Raw genomic sequence first — 8,625 nt, 5'->3', positions numbered from 1 at the left:
ATATATTATGTTTAATTTATTTTAATATTTATTTATTTTTATTATTATATTATATTATATTTATTTTAATATTATATTTTATTGGTATCCGTGTTACTGTTGTGCTCCTCGAATTCACAACAAATTTAGACTTTTTTTTTTGTTTTTCTTATTCTTCTAGAAATATTCATCCACATTGATATTTTCATCAACATTTCTTTAAAATTAAGACTTCAATCTCTTCATCGACATCGATGTTAGTTACCATTCATATTTTTACATTTTCACATTTACATTTGACATTTCCAATTATATAGTAAAAAAAATCTATGGAGCATAACAAATAATCGATGAAATTTTATTAATATAAATACAATAGGAACAATAAACCAGTTAACATTTTTTAAAAAATGATATTTTTATCGAAAATTTCGTAAAACTAAAACTCTGATATTTTAGTCAGTATTGACATTATGTATCTCTTACTTTAGGCACCATGATGCGCTACTCCGATTATTATCTAGTCCACCCTAACCAAAAAAAAAAAAAAAAACCACAAGAGAATAGAGTAGAAATTAGCCAAAAAAAAAAAAAAAAAGACAATAAGAGAGTATTTTAAGAATAAAGAAAAAAAAGGTATACCACGTGACTATTGTGGTTATATAAGTATTTCTTTACATTATTATTCAATTGTCTTACTCGAGATGGAATTTTTGACTTCTTTGTTCCCATTATTTTTCGTGAACAAAATTTAGTCTTTTAAAATTACCTATTCTAAAATGTTATTATTATATTATCAAGTGTTATTATTAACTAGGTATAGCTCGATTGATTTAGATATATACTCTCCATTAATAAGTCGATAAGATTCGGATCATTTTATCCTAAAATATTGTCAAACTAAAAAAATATCCAAGATATGATTCTAGTGTTGTGAATTTGAGGAGCACAAAGAGAACATGGATACCAATAAAATATAATATAATAATAAATTAAATATTAAAATAAATATATAAATAATCAAAATAAAAAATAAAAAAAATCTCTAAATTCTCCACTTTCTTCAATTTTCATGGACTTTCCTCAATGTGTGCTTCAAAACCCACCAAATGACACTATTTATAGGCAATTTGGTAAGTAGGAGGTGGATTACATAGACATTAAGAATGATTATTCACAAGACACATGGCTATATATATGGAGCGTAGTGACGTTTGGCTTTTTGACAATAAAATTGGGTATCTATTTTACACATAAATTGTGATATTTATAATACTAAACCTTAGATACACATTGTGTATATATATATAAAATATGTCTCGTTAAAAGCTTATTAGGAAAAAATCCATTGGGAAAAAAACCCTAGTGAAGGAAAAAAAAATACGTATTTCATATAATCTAATATTCTTAAAATGAATACAGTGTATTTACTTCCCTTCATGGAAACATTACTTGAGATCTGACTCGTCGCATTCAAATATTGTGCACCAATTTCTCAAAGGTTGTGGTTAGTAATAATTTAGTAAATAAGTCTGCTAGGTTATCTTTCGAACAAATTTGTTGTACGGCGATGTCATTGTTTTCTTCAAGATCATGAGTGTAAAAAAGTTTTGGTTAAATATGTTTTGTTCAATCTTCTTTAATATATCCTCATTTGATTTGGGATATACATGTTGTGTTGTCTTCTGGAAGATTTTTATTAGAAGACAAGCCATATGTTTCATGAATGTGCTGAGTCATTGATCTTAGCCATACATATTCTCGGCTAGCCTTGTGAATTGCAAGAATTTTAACATGATTTGAGGAAGTAGCCGATGGCTTATTTCACTAACCGCCACAAACAACAGTTCCTCCACATGTGAATAGATAATCTGTTTGAGATATAACTTTGGATGGATCAAATAAATATCTAGAATGTGCATAACCAACTAAATCAAAATTTGATTTATTTGAATAAAACAAACTCATATCAATCGTTCCTTAGAGATAACAGAGTATATGCTTAATTCCATTCCAATATCTTTTTATTGGAGAAGAATTATATTTTGCTAATAAATTTACTGAAAATGCAATATCTGGTCTTGTATTATTAGCAAGATACATAAGTGCACTAATTGCACTAAAATATGGTACTTCAGGACCAAAAAATTCTTCATTATCATCTCGAGGTCGAAATATAACTTTCTTCACGTCTAGTAGTGAACGAACTTCCATTGGAATGTTCAATGGACGTGCTTTGTCCATATAAAATCTTTTCAAAATTTTCCTGTATAAGTTGACTGATGAAACAAATCTCCCATCTGCTAAATGCTCAATTTGCAAACCAACACAAAATTTTATTTTTCCAAGATCTTTCATCTCAAATTCTTTCTTAAGATATCATATTACCTTATAAAGCTCTTTAGAAGTTTCAATTATATTTAAATAATCAACATATACAATTATAATAGCAAATTTTGGCTGTGATTTCTTTGTAAAAACACATAGATATATTGGATTATTTTGATATCCTTCTTTCAACAAATATCCACTCAGGCGATTATACCACATTCGCCCTAATTGTTTCAAGCCATATAGCGATCTTTGTAACTTTATTATATACAATTTTCGGGAATTTGATTTATATGTTTCAGATACCATAATTCCTTATGGGATTCTCATATAAATATCAATATCAAGAGATCCATATAAATACGATATGACTACATTTATAAGATGCATGTCTAGATTCATACACAGTCATACCAACTAAATATCTTAATGTAGTTGTATCCACCACCGAAGAATACGTCTGCTCATAATCAATACCAGGTATTTGTGAAAAACTTTGTGCAACTAGTCTTGATTTATATATTGTGACCACATTATTTTCATTTATTTTCCTCACAAATATCCATTTGTATCCATAGGTTCGACATATTTTAGTGTTCAGACTACTGGTCCAAAAACCTGATGTTTTGAAAGTGAGTTAAATTCTACATTGATTGCTACTTTCCCCTAAAGCCAATCTTTTCTATGTTGACATTCTTCAATAGATTTTGGTTCAGAATCCTCATTTTCAGATATAATATCAAGAGTAACATTATATGCAAAACAATGTTTTCAATAATTACATTAGTTCGGTTCCATCTTTTTCCTGTTATGACATAGTTTATTAAAATCTCATTATTATCTTTAGGTATTTCACCGTCCTCATTAGTCATGTCAAGAATTTCTTCATGGATATTTACATCCTCAACCAAGTCTTTTTTACTGTTAATTATTTTTCTTTTTCGAAGATTTTTATCTTTGGAACCCGCTGGTCTACCACGCTTCTGATGTGTTCCAGAATCATTAGTGACAACTTGCTATGTTGGGATATCAATTTTCGATGGAACATTTGCAGCTGATATATGTGATTTAGTTACTTTCTTTCCATCTATAAAAGCATCTTGTAACTGATTTGCTATATTTTGCAAATGAATTATGTTCTAAACTTTAAGTTCACATTGATTTGTACAGGGATCTAAATGAGACAATAACGACGAATTCCATATAATTTCTTTCTCCAACTTTTTAATTCCTCTCCCTAATGTTGGAAAATTTGTCTTATTAAAATGACAATCGGCAAATCGTGTAGTAAATACATCACTCGTTAGGGGGTTCAAGATATTTAATAATTGATGGGGAATCATATCCAATATATATTCCTAACCTCCTTTGAGGACTCATCTTATTACATTGTGGTGGAGCACTTGAACATATACTACACATAAAAAAATTCTCAGATGGGAAATATTTGGCTCATGGCTATAAGCTAATTTTAATGGCGAATATTTATGATAAGATACTGGCCTAATGCGTACAAATGACGTTGCATGCAAAATAGCATGTCCCCATACAGATGTAGGAAGTCGAGCTCTCATAAGCAATGGTCTAGCAATTAACTACAAACATTTTATAAATGATTTTGCTAAACCATTTGATGTATGAACATGAGTTACGGGATGATCAACACTTATCCCAATTGACATATAATAATTATCAAAAGTTTGGGATGTAAATTTACTAGTATTATCAAGACGAATGGTCTTAATTGTATAGTTAGGAAATTATGCTCTTAACTTAATTATTTAAGCAAGTAATATTGCAAATGCAAGATTTCAACTTGATAATAAGCACATGTGTGACTATCTGCTGGATGCGTCTATTAATATCATAAAATATCTAAACGGTCCACTTGATGGGTTAGGTTCACATACATCACCATGAATTCATTCTAAAAATACAGGTGATTCAATTCTCTCTTTGGTTGGTGATGGTCTAATTATCAATTTTCCTTGAGAGCAAGCATCACGTGATAATTCATTAGATTGAAGAATCTTCTGACTCTTCAATGGATGTTCATTTGAATTCTCAATAATTCTTCTCATCATTATAGACCCTGAATGACCCAATCTATCATGCCAAATAGCAAATATATATGGATTCATAAACTCCAGGCTCATTGTTGTATATGTTTCAATTACTCGTATATGAATATAATATAATTTAGAAGATAAAGCAGACAACTCTTCCAGTATACGTTTTTCATATGAGACAATAGACATGATATAAAGATACTTCATATTATTCTTTCTATCAGTCTCAATATGATAACCACTGCAACGTATATCTTTAAAACTAAGTAGATTTCTCTTTGATTGACTAGAGAGCAATACATTGTCAATTGTAAATTTTGTTCATTTAGGAAAAATAATATTTGCTCTTTCAAATCCTTCAATTAGGTTTGCAAAACCTAATATTATATTGACTTTTGCTTCCAACATTGTCAATTTGTAAAAATATTTTCTACTTATAAGTATTATATGTGTAATTGTACTGTCTGCCAGACATAGATTTTCTTTACTCATTTTTTAGTCACCCAACATATGAAAATTATTTAGGTTTCTTCATTAAAAAAAATAATTACAATAAGAAAAACAAAATTTGAAGAATATAAAGGTTAACATCTACAAATAGGAAAAGAAAACAAGAAGATGGATAAAGAAAACAACGTTAAATCAATATTTTTTAAAGTCAAATGAAACACTTGATGTTCCATCAATTCTATCGGTTTTCTCTTAAAGAGATTCAAATAAGTCTGTCACATCTAAATTTGTCATATGGGATGGGTCAAATATGTCATTATCCCGATATGTAAAATTTGTTTCCACATTTTTTTCCTTTTTCTTTCAATGATGCTTGATTGAGATCAACTAAGTGTTTTGACGTACGACAGGTACGTGTCCCATGCCCAATCATTCCGCATCGGAAGCATTATTTTTGTTAGAACGTACCAATGCGCAGTGGAAGAAACCAGGATCCATAAGCACTCTAATTCATTAATTTTGGCAAAAAAGAAAACATGCTTCAATAGAAATAAATGGGTTTCAAGACATACTTTTGAAAAACTTCCTCTAAGCTTGAAACCCGTTGCAAATCTCCTCTGTATCTTGTTGTAGACCACCCCAAGATCTTCCCTACTATCCTCTTGGTGCTCTAGGTTGAGTAGTGAGACTCAAAATAAGCTTGAATTAAGGAAATTTGGAGAATACTCACAACAGCAACCCAACAGAAGAACAATTTCTTCTCTCACGAATTTTATAGAAAAATTGATCGGTTGTCTTCCTTCGAAACACTCCAATCTCTTCAATATATTGTGACATTTATATAAAAAGATTTGCTGCATGAGATGCAGCTTATGCTTGGAGTTACTGAAGGTTAAAGAAGTGGGTTGTTAGTGAGCTACTACATGAAGACAATTTCTCTTTCAGTGCCCTTGTTCGTTGCAGTGGAAACATTTTTCTTTCTCTGTAGCGATTTTCTTGCTTTTCTTGCCAGCAGGCTTCTTCTTCCCTTTTCTTTTGTCTTTTTTCGCTGGAATACTCTTACTCTACGAAGAGGAGGCCACATCAGGCTTGGAGGACGTTCCTCTCTTCTCAGCAGAAGAAACATTTACTTTTGATTGCAGACCCTTAGTTATCAACATAGTCTGAAAAGCCTGCAACTCATTCAGTAGAGTAGTCAAGTTGTATTCAATTTTATTCATCAAAGCATTTGTACAGAATTGCAGAAAACTCTTCGGAAGAGATTCTAGAATAAAACCAACTTGGCTTCTCTCATCCATCATAGCGCCGTTTACTTTAGCCACATTAAAGTGGACCATCATGTCCAGGACATGTTCACGAACATTGGGCCCCTATTTCATGCGACTATTGTAAATGTATTTGATAGCATCATGCCTCAAGGTGAAGGATGGTTGTCCAAACATCCCTCTCAGAGATTCCATAATCTCTTTTGCAGTACTCATATCCTCGTGGCCAAAACGTTAAATAGGCTGGCGAGAATATAAGCATGAGTTTTATCATTCACCCTGATCCATCTATCAAATGTTTCTCGAACAGTTCGGTTGGAATTAAAGCTAGGAATGGGAGGACATTCCTCCGTTAAGACAAATCTCAAATCATCTATCGTAAGTATCGTGTTCAAGTTCGATGTCCACGTGACATAGTTATCCCCGATCAGTTTGTTCGAAGCTAACAATTCTATAATTGAACTCGTCATTCTGAAATTATAAACAAATTTTATAAGTGAATTGCTTTTAAATCCAATCAAGTTTTAGCAAAGTGATAATGTACCCATGATCAATACTTTTGCAATGATACTTAAGTGATTTAGAAGAAATGCTACCATGAGGCAGTCAAGAATTCCTTCACAAAAGAAAAACAATTCTTGACCAAATATTATTTCCATAATAACTCATATTCCGATAGTCATTTAATTATCATTTTCGGTCAAGATTATTACTAACACTTAGTAAGTCTTGTAAGTGTAGATCCACCATTTTCAGAACTTACAGAACGGTATGAGTATACCTCCGAAATAGAAGATAAATACCCAAGACCTATAAGACCCTATTCATTTTACTGAAGTCTGGGTTATTCCGAATCCTATGTTACAACCCTCCGAGGGGATCGTCGCGGTTAACGATTAGCTAGTGCCGCCTAAAAACGACAGCAAGCGCAACATAAGAATCTCACGGCTTCAACTAATGGAGGAGACCGTAGGACAATGTTGACACATTTCCTTCACCCACTTACTATGAACGACTTCCCTCATTCACCTTGTTATTGACCCATACAAACAATTTTCGGATGAAGCAGTCGAGGTAAAATCGACAAGAAGTTGAGCATGGATCTCACGATGTACACTCTTGTGGATGTGAGAGCTAATAACTTTTATTCTCCCACTGAAGTGTTCTAAATGTTTGGGTAAATTTATACTTAGGTTCTTTTCAGCTAATTAAAAAACAACCCTAAGTCTAGATGGTTTATCCAAGTATAACACTTATAAATGGATTTTAAACCTACGGTGTCTAGGTGATAAACCGTTTTTATTACCTCACACCGCTCACGAATGCTCATAAAACTGGTTACCAACGCTCAATTATTTGACTACAATCCATAGGTAGGAGGTGTTCCATAGACCGTCAACTTAAGTACCCCTAGCCTTCGACAGGATTATATACCGGTTAAGTTTGTAACCCTAGTTTTACAAGTTTAACGACCTGTTTTAACTATTAAAACAAGTGGTTAACCTAAGTGAGCATGCAATTGTTCTTTATTATGGATTTTAAATGTCTAGCTCAATTTTATAACAATTTACAAAATTTTAGACATGCTAAACATCCACAACAAACAACAAAGGCATTCAATATCTAATATAACTATTATATTAAATAAAAGAAACCCTAACATGCATGCTATATATTATAACATTTTATAACATACTTTCAATACATATAACATGCTTCCTATGGTGGGATTTTAAATCTACATGACATACTGTATGCACATACAAGATTTATTTAATTATAACATACATCACATGCATAAATAATTAATCACTAATTGATATGGCTCTAGTTTTGGCATAAACAAGCAAACAAAAACCTAACTATTACAAAACAGCTTCTGAACCGCTTTCGGACCACTCGAACCGCTCCAAAACGAACTTTAGTAGCTTGAACCGAACCTAAACCATTTGAACCGAACCAGCCAAAACCATTTGATGCTGAACTGGACCTGACCACAAGAGAACCGGTCGAACTAGCAGCTCTCACTCTTGCTTAACATCTCGCTAAGTCTCATCGTTTAGCAATGACGACCATCGTCATGCGTTTGCTTGATTGTTTAGTGTTTGCGTGATCGTTTAGCAACTATTGCATAGCTTCTGATCAAACTACACGATCGTGTAGTGTTTGCCTTCTATTGCATAAAGTCATTGTCTAGCACCGAAGGAAGCTACACGATTACTTAGTGTCCAACACTATCACGCAATTCCATCGTTTAGCACGAACAATTTACTACACGTTTGCATAGCGCCATCGACTAACGCCTGGTCTTGATCGTTTAGCGCTCGCACAAGGTAAGCGATTGCTTAGTGCTATCGTATAGCAATCGACGCATCGCCCAACTTTCACACATAGGTAAGCAATCGCGTAGTGCTATCGCTTAGCATCTCGACTCATCGCTTAAGTCGCATAGAGGTAAACGATTGCATAATGCCATCGTTTAGCATCTCAACGCATCATTTAGCTCTCAATCAAAGGTAAATGATCGTGGT

Source organism: Benincasa hispida, chromosome 12 (assembly GCF_009727055.1).
Source record: "Benincasa hispida cultivar B227 chromosome 12, ASM972705v1, whole genome shotgun sequence".
Lineage (NCBI taxonomy): Eukaryota > Viridiplantae > Streptophyta > Magnoliopsida > Cucurbitales > Cucurbitaceae > Benincasa > Benincasa hispida.
Note: the sequence above shows the minus strand (reverse complement) of the source record.